Genomic DNA, 22,624 nt, shown 5'->3' with positions numbered 1-22,624 from the left:
TACAGACTTACTCATCTATCTTAAAAACTAACCATTATTTCGTAGCCTTCTCTCAGTCTTTGTTTTTTTCCCCCTCCATTTCTGCACCATGTTATCAGATGGGCTCTTTTATCGAGGACTGAGTTGCTACCTTTGCAAAGTGGTACCTTTTTAAAAAAAGACTCCCACAGGTGGGGATATAAAATCTTTGGGACCTGAGATTGTTATTCATACCCTGTCTTGTTCCAGAAAGGACTCCAGTGGCTAACTTTGAGAACTGGGTTTTGAGTGGTTTGCCTTCTGCAGTGAGGGTGGCAGTCCAGGGCAGCCTTGTCACCTGGACAGTCAGCATTTCAGCATGGGCACATGATTCACGGTGCTGGACATCCCCAGGGCTGGACTTGGTCAGACCTGACGGCAGGCACTCCCAGCTCTCTGCTGCAGCTTTTTTTGTCTTTTTTCCCCCCACTGGGGGTTGTATTCCTTTTTGGCATTTAAGTAGTCCCCGTTCCTGATCTCAGGATTACCTTTGCGTCCGTTTTCTTTGGACCTGCGGACCCAAGTTCTCATGTGTTGGCTCAGGACATGTCACGCTCTCCTCGGCCCCTTCGTGTTCTGTGCGTCCTTCCACACACGGCATTTCCAACGGAGTCGAGGGATTCAGCTGTGCTCTTCAGTGACAGAAGTAACTTTCGTTTTAAGGTGACTTGGGCCTGCTGAGATCCAGCCCCAGCCAGAGGCAGCCTTCCCTTGTGAGTTGGGCACCATCCCAAGTCACACTCAGGACACGCTGTCTCCAGCTGCAATCAGCATTGTCCCATTAATGTGCTCTGTGCCCCTTCAAGTCTTAACATTTCACGATAAAAATTAGCAACGTCCAGAAACTCAAGAAACAGTTGCCACATCTAACATCAAACATCTGGATACAAGAGGCTCCTTTTTATATTTTTTTTCCTCTGAAGTATCAGTTTCTAATATACATAAGAGACCAGATTCCACACTGTGTTAGTCTAGCCTCGATCAAAGTTTGGCAGACGATGGCCCATGGGCCAAATCCGGCCCACTGTCGGTGTTTGTAAATAAAGTTTTATTGGGACACAGCCATGCCCACCATTGACATGTTTACTGAGGGCGAGGTGAGAGGTCAGGACCGTGCGGCCTGCAGGGCCTCAAACAGTCACTGTCTGCTTAAAAAAAAAACTGGCCAAGCTCTGGTCTAAAATACACAACTTGTAAGAAAAAAAGAAAATTTTCGGTCATGAAATAATTTTGGAATAATGAGCATCTTCAGCATTTTAAAGTTGTCAGGACACGGCTGCCTAAAAAAATAGCCAGTGGTTTAAAAGCAATAACATGTAAGTGTTGTCACGCGTTTTAGTACCATTTCAATTTGTGCAGGTTACAAAACTTATCTAACTTAAGAAGCGTAATGGGAGGAAATGTAAAATAAAAACAGCGGGGCTCCCTGAAAGGTTGCACTGGCGCTTCTTTGTAAACCTGGCTGTCGGACTGCGTCTCAGTAGGGCTGGCTAGCCTTTACAACCGGCATCTTCACGAGGCGTAACGCGCACGTCTCCCGAGGTCTCCCTCGTGAATCACCCGGGGCGACGTGTTTATCGCTCGCCGAAGGCTGAGGTCGCTTTGGCTGCAATCAGGCGAGAGCTTGGTTGCGCAGCTCCCGCGCCCGCGCCTGTCCGCGGAGGTGCCCGCGCCCCTCTGGGAGGGCTGCTCCGTTTTCAGACTGACGGTTGTTTATTTGAGCTGCTGTTGTGTTTTCCAGCTCTGAGTGTTGATGTGGGTTCCAGGGTGATGAGGACAGATCGCCCCCCCTCAGCGCTCCTTCCATCCCATCCCTGGTGTATTTGCAGGGGACTGTCCCAGAACCTGGGCCCTAAGAGAATGTTCTTTTTTTTTTTTAACATTTTTTTATTGATTTATAATCATTTTACAATGTTGTGTCAAATTCCAGTGTTCAGCACAATTTTTCAGTCTTTTTTTTTTTTAACATTTTTTATTGATTTATAATCATTTTACAATGTTGGAGAGAATGTTCTTTCCAGGGCTGTCTGGTGCTTGGGGGGCGAAGGCAGAACCAGGCTTGGAGTGAAGGGGCCTGCGTTTCCAGTGGGAACAGTGGGAGCGCTCAGCCTTTCCTGCCACCAGAGCTGCCGGGCAAAGGAGGGCAGCAGAGAGGGGGTGTTAAATAAATGCTGTAGAATCTGCTTACCGCTCGGTTTATAGCCACGTGCACACCATGGCCAAGGGCCCAGTTCTCCACCTTGAAGTCACCTTCCACTGGCCCTGGGCCACCTGGAGGGCTGTGCTCTGGTCAGTGAGAGCCCCAGGCGGCTCACAGGTCCCCTGCCTCCAGACGGCCAGCCGAGGGCCAGGAACCTGGGCCTGTTGTACAGTACCTGGGGGTGGGGGTGGGTGCAGACACACACACACACACACACACACACATACACACACACACACACACGTAACACACACAATAAACATACATACATACACACACAAACATAATGCATACATGCATATTTACACGCATGTCCACATAAACACATATACACACATGCTCACTTACATAAACACATATACACACAGCATACATAAACATGTATACATTTATACACACATGCACAATACACATACATAAGCACACACGTACATGCACACGTATACACATATACACATACAGATTACACGTGCATGCATATACATATATACACACATACACATGCATCCACATCCACATATACATACACACGAGCACAAATACACATGCGTATTCACACATACATATACACATTACATATACACATGTACACACATACACAAATACATACATATACACACATATACAGATACACCCATAACACACACACACACAAGGCACATTTTGGTAGCTAAGCACGCTGTTTTGGGCAGGGCTGCTCCTCTCTGTCTCCTGGGCTTTGGGAGATAGGACTGCAGTTCATCTTCCTCGGGGATGTAACTGGAGGCTCTGCCCTTTATATTATTCTTACTTCTTGCGCTGCTGTGAATCAAGCTTGAGGGTCCAAGTTCTTTAAAACTGCTTTAATGGAGAGCCCCGCTCCCCCCACCCCAGTCCCTGTGAAGCTCCCTGGAAGGCTGGGGAGCCCAGAGATGAGTGCAGCCTCAGGGCTCAAAGCCAGTCTGCCCCCTGGCCCCACCACTGACCGACGAGTGGCCTCCAGAAGTTCTCAGTCGGTTCCCTCCACCGCAGAGTGGTGACAGTAGTATCTGCTCTGCGGAACTGCTGCAGGGATTAAATGAGGGACCGCTTGAGTCGGGGCCAGGCACATGGAAGGGCCCCAGAAAGGCCAGCCGTTCTGGACCATGACTGCATCATTCACCGTGGTCTCCTGCCACTTCCCCTCCCCTCGCCCCCCGCCCCGGCACTGTGTGGCTCTAGGAATGGCTTGCGCCATGGGGACATGCATTTTATCCCTGATGCGTTTTAGAACTGTCTGCGTGTGGCTTTGTTTCTGTCTTTCATCTTCTCTACGTACACTGCACCCCCTTGTTTGCTGCAGGGCCAACTCCCGCCTCTCCTCTTTTTCTGAAGCCGTGAGATAGCTACTGATGCCACCATTTTTATTTAAGAAGAAACTGAGTCTAAAGGAAATTAAATAATTTAACCTAAGTTCATGTAACTCAAAAAACAGAACAATTATTCAAACCCAAGACTTTTATTACAGCCTCCTTTGACCTTAGTTGTGAGCTGCTTTTATGAGTGATGTATAATCAGTTCAGAAAAGAATTCAATTGTATAATTATATTCATATATAATATATAGTAATATCTTTTAGAAAACTTCTTTATGACAAACATGAGACAAAAAAAAAAGAAAAAATGGTCGAAGCTGACCTCCTTTACCAAAAATTGGTCAAAGCTGAAGAGTTAAACATAACTTAAAAGAGAGGTGTCTGAAATGGGATTAACAGTGGTTAACTGTTTAAAATGAGCTGAATAAATAGAAAAAAGTATTCTGAGGTTCTGATAAAGTCATCTCAATATAAGGGCACAATATGACGTTCAGATGAGTAAACTATAACTTTCGCTTAAATTCGCATGGAATGGAGTCATCCTTTTTTCTCTGTGTGTACATGGCTTTTTCTCTATGTATACATTGCAATTTATTTCTCTATGTATACATTGCAATTTATTTCGATAAGAGATCGAAAGATTCGGAAGAATTTTAGATTAAAATAATTTTATTAGGATGTGAAATCAGTAATAAGACCTTTTTCAAAACTTCATGGTAAGACTATATTGGTAATGTTGCCTTTTTATAGAATATAGGGAATCTTTCAAGGTCAAATTTATACCTCTTAGGTGTGCAGTGTGGTAAGTTCTAACAATATGTGCACTTCTGTAACCACCCTAATAAAGTTACAGAACATTTCCATCACCCCAGCAAATTGTCTTTGGCCGATTTCTAGTCAGATCTCCCTTTTCACTCCCAGAAAAGAAAAAGTCGTCGTTCTGATTTCTGTCCCGTAAATTAGCCTTGTGTGTTTTTAAGTGTATGTGGATGGAATCACGGGGTGAATACCGTCGGTGCTGGTTCCTTTCACCCAGTATCATGTCTTCAAGGTTCATGGTGTTTTGAGATTCGTCTTTGTCGTGTCAGTGGCTGAGCAGTATTTATTCCGTTGTGTGCATATACTGCAATTTGTTTATCTGTTCTATTAGCGGGCATGTGGATTGTTTCCAGTTGGGCATCTTGAATAAAGTTGCTGTGAACACTGTTGAGTAAGTCTTCCTGTGGGTACACGTTTTCCTCTGTCTTGGATGGAACCCTGAGTGGAGTTGCTGGATAACGGGGTCGGGGTCTGATTGATTCAGGCTTTCCTGCTGGCGGCGTGTGAGCCTTCCGTTGGTTCCACATCCTTGCTAACACTTGCGACTGTCTTTTCATTTTCGGTGACTTGAGTGGCTATGAAGTAGTGTCTCATTGCGGATTTGATTTATATTTTCCTCATGACTAACGACATTGACTGTCTTTCCGTGTACTGACAGGTCCCTTGTGGGTCTTCTTTTGCAAAACGTCTGTTCAGGTTTTTGTCCTTTGTTTAAGTTGGACTGTATGTCCTTTTGCTATTGGTTAGCAGTTCTTTATTTTTTCTGGCTAAGAGTCTTTCTTGAGATATCTGTGTGAGATACATTTTTCCCATTTAGTGTTTGGCCGTTTCATTTTCTTCACAGTGTCTTCCATTGAGTAGAAGTTTTTAATGTTTTTAAAGACGATTTTGTCATTTTTTTTCTTTCACGGTTAAGTGTTTTTTGTGACTCTAGGAAATTTTTACCTACTCCAAGCTTGCAAAAATATCCTCCTCTGTTTTCCTTTAGAAGCATTATAGTTTTAGTTTTTAACTTTTAGGTCTATGATCTATCTCAGGTTGATATTTTTGGTGGGAGGTAGAGGTCAAGGTTTACTGATATCCAGTTGTTCTATTGTCATTGTTGAAAGGGCTCTTCATTCTCCACAGCATTGTCTGGGCTCCTTTGTTAACACCAGGTGTACATTTGTGGATCTATTTCTGAGCTCTCCCGTCTGCTTCACTGATCTGCCTTGTTTATTATTAACACCACAGTGATGGAATTTCAGTGTCTTCATGGAACAGTTTCCCATCCTCTTCTGGGAGGAGGATACTTTCTTATCAGTGGGAACACAGGTCAGCCACCGTCTGGGTTCCTCACTGTGGTACATGTTATCCCCGAAATGCGAAACGTCACCAATACGTGACTCTGATGGGGATTTTGCTGGTGGAATGTGTTTTGCAGTCGGATGACCTCAGTTTGTTCAGATATGAACAATTTGGTGTAATACATTCCATTTCATTGCAATTTAGGTCAGAGAGTAATGGCTGGGGGGGGGGGGTATGAAGGCATGAAGCACAGACTGCAGAGCAGCCCCAAAACTAGGAAATCCGAAAGGACGCTAGGTTAACCGCAATTCCAATTAATGTCACACGACTGAGACTCACCAGTGTTGAAAACGAGTGCTTTAGTATTGCTGTCTCTTGCTTGCCGACAGAAGTTTTTTGTTTTGGGGGGTTTTTTGGTTTGTTTTCATCCTACCAAAAAGTACACTGCATCAGTATCTTTTGGAAGGACAGAAATGAAGTTATTTTTCAAAAAGAAAAAATAATAGAAAAAAAATTCTGTGTAAGTTCCATTGCTGAAAATGAGGACGTTTGAAGAAAAGTGGTAGTTACAAATCAGAGAAGACCTTCCCTCCCTCTCCTTCGTCCCTTGGCCTGTCCCAGGCTGGGCTTTGGGGCAGGAGGCCCCTGGCCATCTCTGTGGGACCCTGGCTTTCATCCAGAGCATCGCAAGGGCTTGGAGTACTGGTTCTCATCAGTTGGACCACCCGGCACTACCGATGGAGGAGCAAGGCCTGTAAGATTTTCTGTTTCCTACACCCAGAGAAGTCAGGATCCGCTCTTTCACGTGGACAAGCTGCACCCATTGTAGTCAAAATGAAATTAACCAAGAACCACCCACTTCTCCCCCAGCCCCAATGCTCAGGATAATGGAACGCCAGGTACCATCTTTTTTAGAGACTGGTACTGACTTGCATCACATGTTCAAGTTATTTTCGTTCTTAAACAGCACTAAAAACAGATGCGAAGATTACGCTTACCCTTTGGGGGAAGATGACTAAAATTTCAAAAGCTTCTCTAGTCTCTGAAAGGTGCCAGATACCATCAAGATATCAGGTGGGCAGTTCCTGTCACTTTACACTCACCTGTCAGGCGCTTTGCGCCATTTATTCCTATTGCAGAACGTTTCTGTGCTATTAATTTAAAAGCCTTCTATGTAATTTAGTACAAAAAGCCTGCTTATGTAGGCTTGACTTGGACTTTGTCATAAAAAAAATTCATCCTGGGCTCTTCCACATAAGAGGAATTTAGACTCCCCTCTCCGGTGGACGACCTGCCCTGCCATGGAATTAAAATAGCTTTGCCCTGAATGGGAGCATTGACTTGGCAAAGATCAGGAGCAGTCGTTCAAGAGGCATGTAATCAAATACTTGAAATTTAAATTGGCTTACAACCTGACTTTGAAAATAAAGTAAAAGAGAAGCCCAAGAAAGTTTCCTTAAGGTGAATTAATGGCCTTCAGATCACTTCCAGTTTGAAAGCTAATAACACACACGATAAAAGTCACATGCAGTGGAGCTTATCTTCCCCATGTGCTGCTCTGCCTGATACACTGATACTGGGCTTAGAAAAGGTGCCCTGCATAGACGGAGCCCACATCTGCCGGAATGACTTTCAAACATCACGAGATTTACAGACTGTTTCAGTGCCGCTTGGAAGAACAACGTCTTTCTCATTGGGTCCATAAAACGTATATTGTTAACCCAAGCAAGAACCTGAAATACGTGACACAGATATTCTTCTTTATTTAGAAACTATTCTGATGTTCATATTTTCAAAGGAATCTTTCTCTTTGAATAACATCTTCCTTGTTCTTGAAGGACGTGGTGTTTTTGTTCAGCTCAGATCACTGAGTGGTAAACTCTTGAGGAGAATAACACTTGTTAGATGAAAAGGGTTTCCTAATTATTGTTGCTGCCTCTAACAGGGTCGCATAATGAAAAATCGTTTGTTTGCTGTAAAAGAGAACGGAGAAAAGGATGTCTGCAGATGAAAAAAGAAACAGGAGAGATATGGGGAATCCAGATTCAGAAAACTACTTACCATTTATGAAAAACTTAACATTCACAAAAGAAACTGGAGGGTGATTATTTTCAGTAGGAAAAGCTTTCCAGGTAATTACACACTTAACAGTATCGATGGAACAGAGCTCTGTTTGCTTCAAGGCAAATTTCTTGTGAAACAAACCCCATTTGCACATTAATTTCTATTGTAGAACTTAAAAAAATTGGTCCCTCGATATAATAAAATTACCTTTAAAATATACACATATGAATGGAAATACCTTTCTAACAAAACCTTGGAATCGTTTTCTGTTAATGATGCTGCACTGTGGTTCACAAGGCTTTTTAAAGTGTGGAAGTGAAAAGAGCATGAGGCAGACACCGTGAAAGGTGATCACGTTGCTTCCCCTGATCTTAAACTCTGTTCCCACTCAGAGGTGACAATCCATGAGCTTCAGAAACTTGCCAAGGTTCCAGTCACCCTTCACTCATGCTAATGTTTCTGACTTGCTGTCCTAAGAAATGATTTTCCTTTTCCTCCATCGCTTAAATGTCCTGGCTTCTTTCCAGGCATTTGAACCTGGACGTATCTTTTAAGTGCATAGGAGGGCCTTTGGATGAAAGTAGAGAATTACCCAAGTAACCAAGGATGGGGCTGTCTAAGCTGTGCTTGGCGGTGCCGACAGAGGCCCTAGTGCTTGAGAAGAATCAGCAGACTGACTGACAGTCCAGGCTGAACTTTTGGTTCCCACTCCTAATGGTCTGACTTATGGCTGGGAATGATTAGAACGTTAAAATCAGCTTTGCTGAGGCTGCCGCTTACTAGCTGGGTCACAAAGCAGGGCCATGTCGTGTAGACCGCCTGGGGCCAGAGCCCAGGTCCTAGCTGGGCAGCAGGAATCTCCAAGCCTCAGGTTTTAGTGGGGCCACTCGATAAAAACTTGTTACCCATAGTGTTTGTCTTTTCCCTGGGTGGGACTGGGGGAAAGTGCAAAGGTTTAATTAAAAATGTATGTTCAGCGTTAGGAATAGCACAGTAGAAAAATTCAACAATTCAGATCAGTTGACCACGCAGAGATAAAAACTATTCACATTGTGGCATCTGCCCCTGGACTTTTTCTCTGTAGATACTCCCAGAGATATGTGTGTATGTCCCCAGAGAGAGAATTCTAACAAAAATGGAATTATAATATACATTGACTTGTGACTCTTACTTAATATTCAGCTCTACTTCCATTTAATATTCTTCTGTCATATCACTTCTAACGGTGACATACTGTTCCATTAATTTTATTTGCACACCATCATTTATGGAATGGCTCTTGTTGAATAAGATTTTGTTTTCTTTCTTTCTGTTTTTGCTTTGTAAAGGATTTTGTGATAAATACTTTAGTTGTATATGTATATGTGTGTGTATATATATATATATATATATATATATATATATATATATATATATATTTTGCATGTATCCTCAATCATTTCTACTTTAGCACATGATTCCAACTCTTTCCTTAGGGTGATTTTCCCAAAGTAAATGGCCAGGGATAAAGGTATAGACATTTGCAAAATTTTCAAGGAGTTTTTCTAAATTGCCCCAGGAAAAAAAAAAAAAGGTCATGCTTCTATAAGTTTCAGAATGTCTAGATGTTATTAACAAACTTCACAGTGTAGTGTTTTTCTCTCTGGATTGTACTCAGGGCATGATTTTATATTTTTATTACATAGTTGTTTTTCTGGAGAGAGTCGTTTTTCTAATTACTTTAATTTCATTTGGCCTGGAGGTTTTAATTTTGCCATCAGTCAAGTGGGGAGAACTTAGATAATGTTGACAAAATGCTGGGCATTCCCTGAATGCTTTCTGGGTGTATAAACTCATTTAATTACACAACATCCTCATACTCATGTTACAGATGAGAAAATTCAAGCATAAGGAAGTTAAGTTACTTGCCCAAGTCACCAGCTGGAAGGTGGCTAGACTGGGATGAGATAGAAAGGAGTAGAAGGTGAGAAGTATATAATAATACAGTCTAGCAACGTAATTTCTCCCAAGGAGTATCTTCAGGGTATAACCTCCCAAGGTTTGATGAGACCCTTTTCATGACAGCTATTCTTTGGCCTCTACTGACTCTAAAAGTTTCGGAAACACCTCTGGTGAATATAACACCAAATTATGTTCTGTAGTTACATCTTTGTTTGGATAAAAGTCTAATCTTTCAAAGTTAGTAATGCTAAAACATAATTATGATCCTTCATGCCATGCATACTTGAAGTTCTTCCATGAAGCTTTTGCTTAAAATAGCAGCGTGAGTTACTCATGCAAGATTATGTGCCTTGGTTTTGGACACTACGTATAGGGTTGCCTTCAGGAACTGGTACTGGTGCTTTACAGAACTATTCACAACTACAGGGAACTTCATTTAACTGAAATGCGTAGGCATTTCAGGAGACAGAGCTGAAATTTAGGACATTAATCCGCTTACTGTAATTTAAGCTTTTGTGGGACTTATCCCATGGTCCACGGAGAGAGTCCAGTCCTGGGTCCCTTTGGTAGCACAGAGATTGTTGATGAGGTAAACACTTCTGCATCCTGGAACATGCCTGGCAGTGTTCAGAAAACGTGGTATGATTTGAGGACAGACAGGAAGCTAATAAGTTCAGGACGACTTCTGCCTAATTTATAGCTCTTTGTCAATAATAATAGCTAAGCATTATGATGAAGATATCTAATTATTAGATTATAGTACTTAATTGTCTATCAAATTATTTAATAATATTTAATAGTATCTGATTTTATACCCCTAGATTATAACAACTCATTATTTTATGTGTAGAAATCAACATGGTGTTAGTGAGGAGCAAAATTGGAACCAGTTGAGTCCAGAGTTTTGCAAATGCAACCACCTCGGACCAACTTCTTTCTCTCTAAAATGAGAATAATAGTAACGTCGCCCTGTTGGCCTCTGGGCGGGGGAGAGGGATGCGTGGTCCTAAAGCAGAACGTGACTGTGAAATTTCCTTGTCAATGTGAAAACCAGTTCAGGTGTAATCACTAGCATTCTTTTATCTACTTCTTTCCCTGGCTTGGTGGGTCCATGTCCTCACCCCAGCACAGCGCTTGACAAATGCCAGGAGATAATAAATACCTGTTAAACGTCCTTATGAGGAGATGGCAGAAGAGCCTGGCTAACAAGGAGCCCGTTTGAGAACCGAGTGCGTTGCAGGCACCAGCGTAAGCGTAATTGGAACTGCTCACCGTCAGGTGTTGTCATGTGACTGGCAGCCTCCTCAGCGCTTTCCACGCCAGTGCATGTTTGGTCATCACAGAACCTCAGGAAGAAAGTTCTGCCGGTCAGTTTTCTTGCCAGGTGAGGACAGTTGAGACCCACATGAGGGTCAGTGACTTGGCCGCGTTGACAGTGCCCTTGGGTGTTGGAGCCACATGCCACAGTCTGATTCCGGACGTGCCCGACTGCAGAGCCGTCCACCTCCAGACCCTCCTCCTTAGCACACTGGGGGCTGCATTTATGAACGAGAACCCCGAGATGCAGGGTTTCTTCATCTGATGGTTCATGAGGCAGAGAAGTGTGCTTTTTGCATTTAGATTTCAGAGCTTTTTTATGTTAGCCGAGTCATTTCGTTTCGTAGCTGTTTGGAGATGAGTCCTTTCCGCGCTGCCACGTGCCTTCTTCCCCGTCAGCCTGTGCAGAAGCACGTCTGCGGGTTCGTCTTCATTTGGACCACGTTAGGCTTGACACTGCAGGTTCAGGAGTCCTCCTCCAGGGCAGGAATCATATGTGCTGCTTTAAACAGTTAGCACGGTATAAGGAGGGGGTGACGACTTGGGGTAGGAGGGCGGGGTCTGGCCGGGTGGGTTTAGGGGTGAGGTGTGGGCTGGGCAGACCCCAGGCAGGCCTCCCTGGCCGGCTAGTGTTGTGGGCACTTGGCCTTCCGCAGCCTGGGGCCAGCGTGCTAGAGGTTAGGAGGAGGGTAAGGGGACAGTGAAGTTGTCTGTGTGACTCTTTTTGAGGGTCAGTCCCACACCTAAGAAATTCTTTTTTTCCTCTTCTTCCACCACGTGAATTTTGGCTTCAAGGCCTGAGAAGCCAGTCAGTTCTCACCTAAACAGGCATTCCCGGCTAATCCCAGTGCAATATTGACCTATGATAAAGCCGTTTCAAAGTCTAAAGTCCTGCCCGCAGTGGTCCATTGGGCGGGCTGGGATGACAAATGGCCTGAGAGCTGGGGTCACATAGGGCCTCTTATATCTGTTATAGAGGCATATGGCAGGAAGGAGGTCCAAGGAAATGGGGTGAAGGGGAGCCGGGAGACAGTCCATCCAGACACTGTCGTGGGGTGCTGCTGACTTGCGCAGTGCAGCCGTGCCAGGTGCTTGGGTCCCAAAAGGCCCCTCCACAAGGATGTGTGAGCTGGCCTGGATTCGCAGCTTAGAGGTAAACACAGTGTATTTCAGGCCACTGGACAGATAGCCAGTGCTTCACAACTCAGCGTGGTAGCAGCTGCTAGCCAGTCGAAGCAAGCCTTGTGACAGAGTGTCTTCCAAGCCGGCCTCCCCCAGACTCATCAGTCCTTGGTCTCATTGTCCCCTAGCCTTCCAGCTCGCTTCATCACTACTAGAAAATGTGAATCACTAGGAGAAAAAAGTGGTAACAAAAAAGATGATGGTGTGGGCCAGGCTTTGAGAAGACGCTACCAGATGCTCACCTGGATTGTACACTGAGCCCCTAAACTGGCAAGATGGTCGTCCAGGCGGAACCCCGTCCTGCCCTGGAACAGACTCACGTGGTGGTGCCCCGAGTGAGGCCCTGCTCGGGCAGTGGAGTCACATCCTGGTAACCAGGGCGGGACACTGAGCATCTGAAAGGAGATGGGGATGAGGGCTACGCCTGCCTGGGGAGCAGCAGGACTCATGCCCAGAAGCCCGATTCAGCCTCTCCCAGCCCAGCCGTGCACAGTGCAACTGCTCTGAGCTCCACATATGCCACATTCTTTAAAAAAAAAAAAAAGTGGATGGATGTGTGGGTGTTATGAACAGAGAAACAAGGGACACCGAATGCCCAGATGGGTTCTCATCAGTTGTCCTGTCCCAGTGGCCAGAGGCGACTGTCACAGCCTGAGTGTTCTCTTCTCATCCAAACTGGAGCGGGGTTGGTGGAGGGGCTAGAGCCCCTCGCTTGGGCTGAGGGAGCTGATTGTCAGCATCTCTGCCCAGTTCTATGCCAAGTGACTTCCCGTTGGTGGCCTGAAATATCAGTGGAAATGCCACAAGCTGTTTGTACCGACACTCGCCAGCCCACCCCTCTTCACGTGGGCTGGGGTCTGTGGACCATCCTGGACTGCTGGTCCCTCCTCCCGCCTCCGCAGGGCTGGGGGTGGACAGTGCGCTTGTTCACAGCCAGCAGGAGGGACATCAGACCTGGTGGCCCAGCCTCCGACCAGGTCTCCTCAGAGCAGAAACAGGTCCCCTGGGCCCCTTTCAGCAAGGTCGAGTTTGACACACAACCCAAACAGAGCCAGTTCTGATTGAAATATTCTGACCAGGCTAAAGTTATCTTGGAGCCATGGGCTTAAACAGAACTGCTTTTAGTACGTGAACCCTGATTTCTTTTCCAAGGGAAGAAAGCTGTACAGCACTCCCTGTGGGCGTTCTTGAGCCCCAGGCTCTCCTCTCCGGGTCCTCCACGGTGAGAGGGTCAAAACACAGCTCAAGCCCATTTGGCGAGAGAAGCGCTTCTGTGATGACCGTGAGCTCCTCCTTGCCCTGTGCCGCCAGTGGGAAGCAAGCACGCTTTCATTCCATGAGCAGAGAAGGGTGAGCGAGGGTCCGACTCGGAGGATAACGCTAAAGGAGAGACGGAAGGAGCGTCTCACGTCTGACTTCCACCTCCTCCTCCTGCATGTGTGCCACTTGCAGCTGTGCCTCCACCTCCCTCCTGCGTCCGCTGGCCCCGCCCACCCCTCCAGGACTTCACAGCCCTCTCCATCCCCAGCCACCCTCGTGCCAAAAGCCTCCTTCAGCCACAGACCAGGCTCCCTGCCCCGACTTGGGTGCTTTCACAGCACTCTGACCCCTATCATAATCACCCCTTTGTTGATGCATCACTTATGTATCTCCTTCATTAGGATAGAAGCTCCTTTGAGAACAGGGGACCCAGCCCCTCCCCGCAGCATCTCCAGTGTCCAGCATGGTCCTTCCATGGAGTTGGTGCCCAAACGATTCATTGAGTGAATGAATGAGTTTTCAGAATCAAGACTGAGTTGACTGAAGTTCAAAGAAGTGCTCATTCCGGCGGTTAAAAAATATCTAAGCTCCCCTAGCAGGGTACCAATGGCAAGGGTTAGCAATGAACTGTTACTCAGTTTCAAAGTAATATATGGGCTCTCAACATGTCGAAAGGTAAGACCCAAGAAAGGACAGTTGCTTTTCCCTTACAAAGTGTCTGATACAAAACAGGCATGAGACAAATTAATCAAACAGCTTTTTTAAAGTGTTTTTTTTTTTTTTTTTTTGAGCCGCAGCCTGTTAAATGAAGAGGGAGAAAGAGCTGCCGGCATTTCCTAGATGAATGCCTGCAAGTCCTCCCGGTCTGTACCCTGGCAGCCTCCAGGGAGCTAGGTGTGCCTTAGGTCAAATCACTGAAGCCAATTTCTCCTGGAGTTTTTGTTCCTGATCATGGCGATTGCGCTTTGATAACCCACATGGACGCTGCTGCAAGGTAGCAGATGTGCCCGGCATGTTAGGAGATCTGTCTCCAGCATCTTTTCTCCCAGTTTGTGTCTGGGTCTCCACTTCTACGAAATTTTGCACTCTTGGATGGATAGACCGTATGTTTCTGTGCTTTCCCCTGTTTGGGGGCCACACTGTTCCTTCCCTGAGTTTCTTTCCCCCACAGTTTGTGGTACACAAAGATTGAAGGATGGAGAATGCCTCTTCCTCAGTGTTTCTTGTCCATGGATATGTATTAATCCCTGGGAACATTTGGATCCTCAGAGCAAATCATAACACCTTTTGAGCATGCCAGCTTTTTGCAGATTTTTCAAAGCAAAACCAAAGCAAAGCAAAACTACAGAAATGAGAAGTTTGCGTGTTATCCTTGGATTGGAACCTGACTGGTAGAACATACCAGTTTGGAGGAATTACAGAAGAGAAGTTGAACAGGTTAAAAGATTTGATTAATATTACGGAAGGACTATTAATTTTGTAGAACATATTGAGAGGAAGGAAATGACTTCAAGGGAAAAATATATAAGCTGGCCACAGAGACAAAAGTCGCATTTGACCAGCAGACCTCTCCCATTCCCCTTTTCACATAAATTTGTCATCAAAGTTTAATCAAACTCCTCAGTACAGATGTTCCTCAATTTATATTCCATAGAAGACACGTTTTCAAATGTATATCATTTAATTGCTACTGCAAATCATGAATGGAAGGTAATTATATCAACCCAATTTCCTGAAAATTCCCATTAAGTTTGGTCCATGTGGAATCCACTGAAATTGGTGACTAATACACATCCAGAATGAAGCAGGTGAAATAGTCTTTTGTTACCACAGTGAGCACCAGTAACCGTTCTGTACGTTTCATCCAGTCTGCCACTGACTTGTCACCATTCATTACTTCTAACTGGCGTTCCTGACCAAGCTGTGGACGGGAGAAGTTTAGACACTTCTTTTCTGAGTAGTCTAAGACCAGAGAAGAAGGGAGACACTATGCATGGTGTTGTGGAAAGATCGCTGCTGTTAGTAATTGTTTGATTTAGAGCTCACTCCGTGCCAGGCCCACACTGAGTGCTACACGCCTGCACCTCACTGGCAGTGATTAAGCAAAGTGCAGTGTGGCCTCTGAGACGCAGAGAAACCCAGTCACTTGCCCCAAGTCACACGGGCGGGAGTAGCTGGTACAGAACTTAAGCCCAGGCCTCCTGGCTGTGGGAATGCATGTTTCCTCCTGCACCTCTCACAGGATTTGGCTTCTAGAACTATGTTTACCATTAAATGGCGCAGGGAGCAGATTTCCTTAATTTGTCCTTTTATAACGACTTCTGATGCTCCTTTTCCAGCTCTTGTACGTCTGAATCACTGCTGATCACTGTGGTCAAGATTACAATTTTTGACACCTCGATTGGTCCGTTTCCACGATGGATGGAAATGTGCATGGCCTTTCAAACTGTGCTGAGAGACTAATTAGCACTTTCAGACAATATGTGGCGAAATGCTAATCAGAGGCAATAAAGCACAACTCAGATTTTATCGCTCTCCCACTGATGTCTTCCTGCCATCGACTTCATTATTTATTCCTTGGTGCTGGAATCTGCTAAGTTTAAGGAAGCTGGTCTTACCGTACATTGATTTAACCACTCTTTGTTTCATTAGATTGGAAGGAAAGCAAGAATGCACTTTAAAAATCACTTACAGTTTATAAGGTGACACATTAATCCTCAAAATGACAGGAAATCAAGATGATTTTGTCTGCGGGGTTTAATTTATTAAAATTTAATTTGCTTGTGTGCTTTGCTCCAATCGCTCTGTGCTAGCAAACTGGCTATAATTAGATTAGCAGCCTGCTCGATGCTGGTGACAGCCTGCGCCTCAGAGAGCATGTGCCGGGTCCTGCCTGGACCGCTGCTCATTGGTTGCCAGCCTCGCTGCTCGCCAGTTTGATAGGTTTCCACAGGACTCTTTATGCTGCATCGGAGACACAGATACAGAGATTCTCCGCTGTGCTCTTGCAAGGGTGGAGGTGCTTCGCTGGTAGGAGGAATAAGGAGGAATAAGGCCCCGAGGAGAAGGCGTTCGTCTTTGTTGTGAGAGCAGGGCAGTTGCCAGAGGTCGGGGAAGAAGTTTCAGTTCACGGTAATTACTCTGAGCCTTTCTCTCACAGAGAAAACACCGCTGTGCATGAAATGAAGCGTGCTCGTCCTGTCATCTGTTTAATTTGATCTTGCTTTTGTTAATATTGTGTGTATTCCAGCGCTCCATCTAAGATATGTTCTCCCAGAGAAGGGCTTGGCTCATAAACAGGCACCCTCTTCATGCAGGAATAGTGTTTTTACCTGGATTCCAGAGGGCATGTGCTGGGGAGCGATTCTTATTGGCTCGCTGCTGTTTTGGAAAGCCCGAGGCTGCATCGATGTAGGTGTCTTTGGAGGTGCATTTCAGTACCGGGTCGACTTTGTTTGCCTGGGGTCCGGACCCTTCTGAATAATGAGCAATGGGGGAAGAGTTCAGAGAAACACACTTTAATGCGGGCAGAGCAGTGGCTCTCCCGGTGTCAGGGCAGGGCCTCGGCAGAAGTAATGTCTATTGTTTCTTCAAAGATGTGTGCAGCCTTCATTTTGGATGGTTCTCTTTGTTTCACTGTCTCTAGTTTTCATTAAGCCCTTTCCACATAGAGGATGTTAGCACATCCTGTTCTGCCAGAAACACTCCTAGGTGTGTGTGCGGCCTGTGCCGGGGAGGATTTTTGACCTGGGCTTTCTTTAACAGGAATATTGCTTTGGGAGTTGGAATCACAAGAAGGTGGGGTTCTTACCACTTTGACTGATGTCTGGACAACATTTTAAAATTTCTGTTAATGGTTGCCTGGATTATTTTCCGAATCAAACAATAAATAATCTTAAATTCTGTAATCAAGATGATATACATTCCGAAGGAAAAAATACTTACACAATCAAGGCTGAGCTTAAAGAAATGCAGACAAATGCAGTGTGAGTTTCGCTTCTCGGCGTCCCTTCTCCAGGGAGTTCTGTTTTATTCTGCCGGAGCCCCCGGCCGCCATCTAGTCCTCAAACTTAAAAATTGATACCCTTACTGTATCAGATGGTGGAGACCACAGAAACCTGTGTATTGAGTCACCAGTCACACGGCTGGCTGGCTGCCACCATGCGTCTGGGATCGGTGGAGAGCCCTGCTGATCTCCGAAAGCCATCAGGAATTATTCCCTGCTCCTGAAAAGCCAGACGTTGCCATTTCAGAATTTGGTTAAAATAACTGCTTTGCTTTAAAACTCTAATCCGATTAAAGGGGTTCCGTGTGTTCTTTGGTAGAGGAAAAAATGTGTTCTTTGGTAGAGGAAAACTTCACAATACGCACTGTGGTTCCCTCCCTATCTCTATCCCCACCCCCTGCAAATTCCCTCCCTACTCCATTCTCGGGGTGTAATATTACTCCCGAATAACAGTTTGAAGAGAAAAAAAAAAGGACTGTTGTGAAAGTTTGTCATTTACTATGATAGGGTATCGTCTGTAATAAGAAAGTTGGGTTGTGGTCCAGTGGAATCCAGCATCTCGGTTTTACCATACCTACCGTGTCCGGTGAGGCGGCACCGGAGGGGTGGCTCTGCTGGGAGCCCTTCCTCCTTGGACGCCCCGATGCGATGGGAACCCCGCCCCGGGCAGATTGCACAAGGTTGCAGAGCAGCGGCTTGGTGCTCTGCACCTGTCCGGACCCCTCTGCCCTCTTCATTCTTTGCCTGAAGTGCTCCCTGTGTGGACGTGGAAAATAACCTCCGTGTCTGCAGTTGGGCTTGGAGGCTCAGTTGGGGAAGAATCAGTTGCTGCAATCCCATAATTGTCTCTCCCTCTTCCTTCTCTTAATCTCATGAAATGCTCCGTAAATTATCTTGGTCTTAGAGCATCCTAAGCAGTTGGCAGCCTTGGAAGTAAATTATTGTTGTGGGACACAAGCAGGGCAGACCTCCCTTTGTGAGCATCCTGCCATGAGGCTGTGCGTCGTGGGAAGCCGGGAGAACTAGTTCTGACTGCTGTCGATTCTCAAGGTTGGCTCTTAAAAGACCTTCTGGGTCTAGAAGGAACTTCTTGAAAATGTAAATGTAAATTTAAACATAACAGTGTATGAATACTGAGTAGTAATTTACTATGAGGTCCCGAAGGGCCTTTTAACATTTACTAAAGGGACATTTTTCTTATCACACTAATAAAATGTTATTTATGTTTTTGCAAAGTAACAAAATCTGCACTTTTATCTTCAGATGAAACACATCTCAATTTTTTTTCAACTCCATTAAGGGAAATCTTTATATATTTCTGAGATTTTAAAAAGTAAAAATAAATTTCTTGGACACTTTACGATTGTCTTCTCTCTTGTTCTTATAAATTCCATAGCTCTTTACTGATGAATAATGACATTTTCGATGAATCAAAAATAGGTCTATTAGCATGAACTAGAGGGTAAAATATATAATTTTTTTAAATTAAAACGTTATCTGCTGTAAGTGGTATTTTCTAACTTTTTTTCCCCCTAGGGGCTTAGAGTCACAGCAGGAGAAAATGATAATCAGTTTTAAAACGAAAAGTCATTCCATGTAGACTATGATTTGCCACAAAGCAAGCGGGCTGAAAAGGGCCTGAATGTTACTACTTTCAGGGAATAAGACAAAAGGGGAGGTTCAGTGGGCCGCCCGGGCTGCTGGCTGGAGAGGGGCCGAGTGGTACCTGTGGGTGGCATTCTGGCTGCTCATCTGGGTGTCTCTGATATTGGAAGAACTGAGGGTGGTCTGTGATTGGCAACTGGTAAGTGTTTCGAGGTTGACCCTCCCAGACCTGCCTGGGTTGGAAAAATGAAGAGACATGAGGCCTCGTCTAAGTGTGTTTAGTTTTTCCTTCATTATTTGATTCTATAATTATGGGCATCGCCCTTGTGCTAGGTTCTGTGCTAAGAAAGAAAGAAGGCATGGCCCTCCCTGCAGGAAGCAGTCATCACAGCGGTGCGGGGGGCAGAAGGGAGGCACCTAAACTGGGCTACTGAGGAGGGCTGCCCAGTTCTTTGGAGGGGCGATGGGAAGGCTTCAGGAGGAAGGCAGTACTGCTCGATCCACAGCTTTCTGATCCCCACCCACCTTGCACCACATGCACCACTCTTTCTTTTTCATTGAAGTGCAGTTGATTTACAATGTTGTGTCAGTCTCAGGTGTATAGCAAAGTGATTCAGTTATACATATGTGTTCTTTTTCAGAGTCTTTTCCATTATAGGTTATTACAAGATATTGAATATATTCCTTGTGCTCTACAGTAGGCCCTTGTTGTTTATCTGTCTGATGTATATAGTAGTGTGCATCTGTTAATCCCAAGCTCCTAATTTATCCCCCTGTCTTTCCTTTTAGGGAACTGTTAAGTTTGTTATCTATGTCTGTGAGTCTGTTTCTGTTTTGTTTGGGGTTTTTTGTTTGTTTCTGTTTTGTAAATAAGTTCATTTGTATCTTTTTTTTTTAGATGCCATGTATAAGTGATATCATATGATATTTTCCTTTCTCTGTCTGACTTACTTCACTTAGTGTGATGATCTCCAGGTCCATCCATGTTGCTGCAGTGGCATTATTTCATTCTTTTTTATGGCTGAGTAGTATTCCATTGTGTATACACAGCACAGCTTTATCTAGTCATCCCACATGCATTACTCTTAATGTCAAGTAGGAGTCAGTGTGGACCACAGACCTGGTCCTTATGTTATATTGACTTTCAGTTGCCCTTGCCGTCTTATTTGTGATCTGTAATAAGTGTCAAAAGTATAAACTGTCATATCTTTTCTTCCTGCTACTAACCCTTTCAGAATACGCAGTAGATTGTTGCATAGAAGTATTTTTATTTTAATAGATTTATATGACATGGAATTTAGAAAAAAATTTTAATGTATCTGCTAATTTAAAAATGAATCTTGAAGGAATCACAAAATACCTTCATTACCGTTGTGCTCTTGAGTAATTTAGGGTTGGCTTTTGGAACTGCTTCACTGCCAGGAATTATCATTTGTTGCTGATGCCTGTTGACTCCTTTATTTATTTAATAGGCTCTTTTATTTATTTAAGTCGTTTATTTTGTACACGCTCATTAAAGACAAGCTTGTAAAACCTGGGCTTGGAATGTAGCACTTGGATGTCACCTTGCTGTGATTAAGGCCTTCTGCCCCCCTCATATATTTGATTGACTCTAGACATGTTAAATCTTGCTGGATTTGGAGGGGGAGTCCGCGTTAAGGGTCTTACACTTGCGTGAGATCTTGCCACCAGTGAAGTGTCTACTTGGAAGCAGAGCCAGCCCCACAGCTCTGATACTTTGGGACCTGCAGTCAGAGCGCTTCCTGATTCTCATGTGTTCTGCCCTCTCAGGCTTGCAGACGTACTTTTGCACAGCCGGTCAGAAGGGCAGCCTTTGCGTTTCTCCCCTCTGTCCTCACCCCGCCCCGCCCCGCTGGGTCGGAAGCGTTCTGCTCAGAGCTGACTGCGGATCCTGCAGTCCCGACCCTGCCGGCCCCCCGCCTCTGACTGTCTCCTCCTGCCTCCTTTTCTACCCACTTCTGAGTCGTGATTCTCCAAGGCTCTGCCCTTCCTCAGCCTCCCGTCTTCTGCTTTCTATTGGCGGGTTCATCTGTGGCCACAGACTCAGCCGCCCTCCTGCATCCCCCCGCACCCCCTGCTCCGGCCGCACCGGCCTCCTGTGCCCTTCTGCTCCGGCCCCGGCTGCCCCCAGTGAGGCCCGGGGCTTGTTCCCTCACTGCCTTCAGGGGGTTGCTCAGATATCCCCAGCTGCCATTTGAGTGGGACAGTCTGAGACAGCATTGCTGGCATTTAGTGCCCCCTCTCTGGAATGTGAACTCCGAGCTCGGAGATTAGGTCTTACCCACAGAGCCCAGAACAGAACTTGTCCACGGGAAGTACTCAGTCGGCCCTAGACAATGAATGAATGAGCCAGAGAGTGATGGAAGGACCACAGGCGTGGCAGTGGGGCAGTGCCCCGGGGCAGTCAGGAGCTCTGGCCCAGCCAGCTGGGTGGTCTGAGCCGAGCCCGTGCCCTGAGGGGCCCTCTTCTGGATGGGCCCTAAGGCCCTGTGAGACGCTCACCCCCCCACCCCCGTCACACCCCCATTGTCACACACCCCCATCACACCCCTACCCCGGAGGCTCCGACTCCGGAAATGCAATGACATGCTGTCAGCTCAGATTTGTGTGACTTCCCACAACTTGGTGTTTATATATTTCTGTCGACATAATTCCTATCTCTGGTTAAATGTCTCCTTAAGAAAAGAGTCGTGGTGAGCAAAACACTTCGCATCTAAATGAAATACGTATGCGAAAACTAACACATGTTGGTTTACTTACATGTTTGTGATCTGTTTTTCTAATTTATTGGCCAATTTTTTAAAGAGTTACCATTTTCCGTTGCTGTATATGTTGAATGGCCTGCCTGTGTTTGTCAAATAAAAGCTCTATTACAATCTTTTTTTTTCCTTCTATTTTTAGGCATTGCCTGCAACAGAGGGTACTTTAAGAGAGGACAGATTCCCTGTGACTTCTGCCTGCAGTCCCTAAACCACTCGTCCCTCTTTCAAGTGAGTGTTTTGCTTTGCTTTGATCCATTCTGAGCAAGAGGTACTGATTCGCTCCGAAAGCCTGTGTCATTACTGCATTAAGAACAGGGGCGGAGGCTTCAGATAGTTTGCTATCCGGCCAAAAAAAAAAAGGAGAGCCCTCCCTTCCTACTGTTGAAGTCCCGCAGGACCAGAGTAGCAGTAATGATGGTTCCTCCGCCAGGGGCTTCTGTGGACTGTCACTACATGTTTACTAGTAGTTACGGTTTTTAAGGGCTGTGTAGTATTTACTAGTAATCTCCCTGGTGTTTAGAAGGACATGGATTTGAAGCCAATGTTTTTTAAAAAATGAATATCTCTACACTCCAGCTCAGAGTACACTGTCTGGTTGGGGAGCGAGATGGTGGTTTCTGGCAGGCCTAGTGGTGTGTGGCCAGCAGCAAGTGCGCTGCGAATTTGGGGCACAGAGATCTTTGCAGGATGGCCTCCCAAGAGAGGCTGCGTCAAGGGGACAGAACCGAAATGCCAGCCAGGGAACAGCCCGAGGGGGAGGGGCAGGTGTCGGAGGGCAGCCTGCAGACGTGGGAACGTGCGTGTCCACG

At 45.5% G+C, this 22,624-nt stretch overlaps 1 protein-coding gene across 3 annotated transcripts in view; it reads left to right on the top strand.

Annotated features, from left to right (window-relative positions):
* Nucleotides 1–22,624, top strand: part of FAM110B (family with sequence similarity 110 member B) — a 116,618-nt gene that overhangs the window by 46,346 nt on the left and 47,648 nt on the right. For all 3 annotated transcript variants that reach the window (XM_072951937.1, XM_072951935.1, XM_072951936.1), the window contains one exon: nucleotides 21,955–22,043. The gene's annotated coding sequence lies outside the window, so the exon portion shown is untranslated. The remainder of the gene's footprint in view (nucleotides 1–21,954; nucleotides 22,044–22,624) is intronic.

Source organism: Vicugna pacos, chromosome 29 (genome assembly GCF_048564905.1).
Source record: "Vicugna pacos chromosome 29, VicPac4, whole genome shotgun sequence".
In the NCBI taxonomy this organism is placed as follows: domain Eukaryota; kingdom Metazoa; phylum Chordata; class Mammalia; order Artiodactyla; family Camelidae; genus Vicugna; species Vicugna pacos.
Note: the sequence above shows the minus strand (reverse complement) of the source record. Positions and strands in the feature narration are given on the sequence as shown.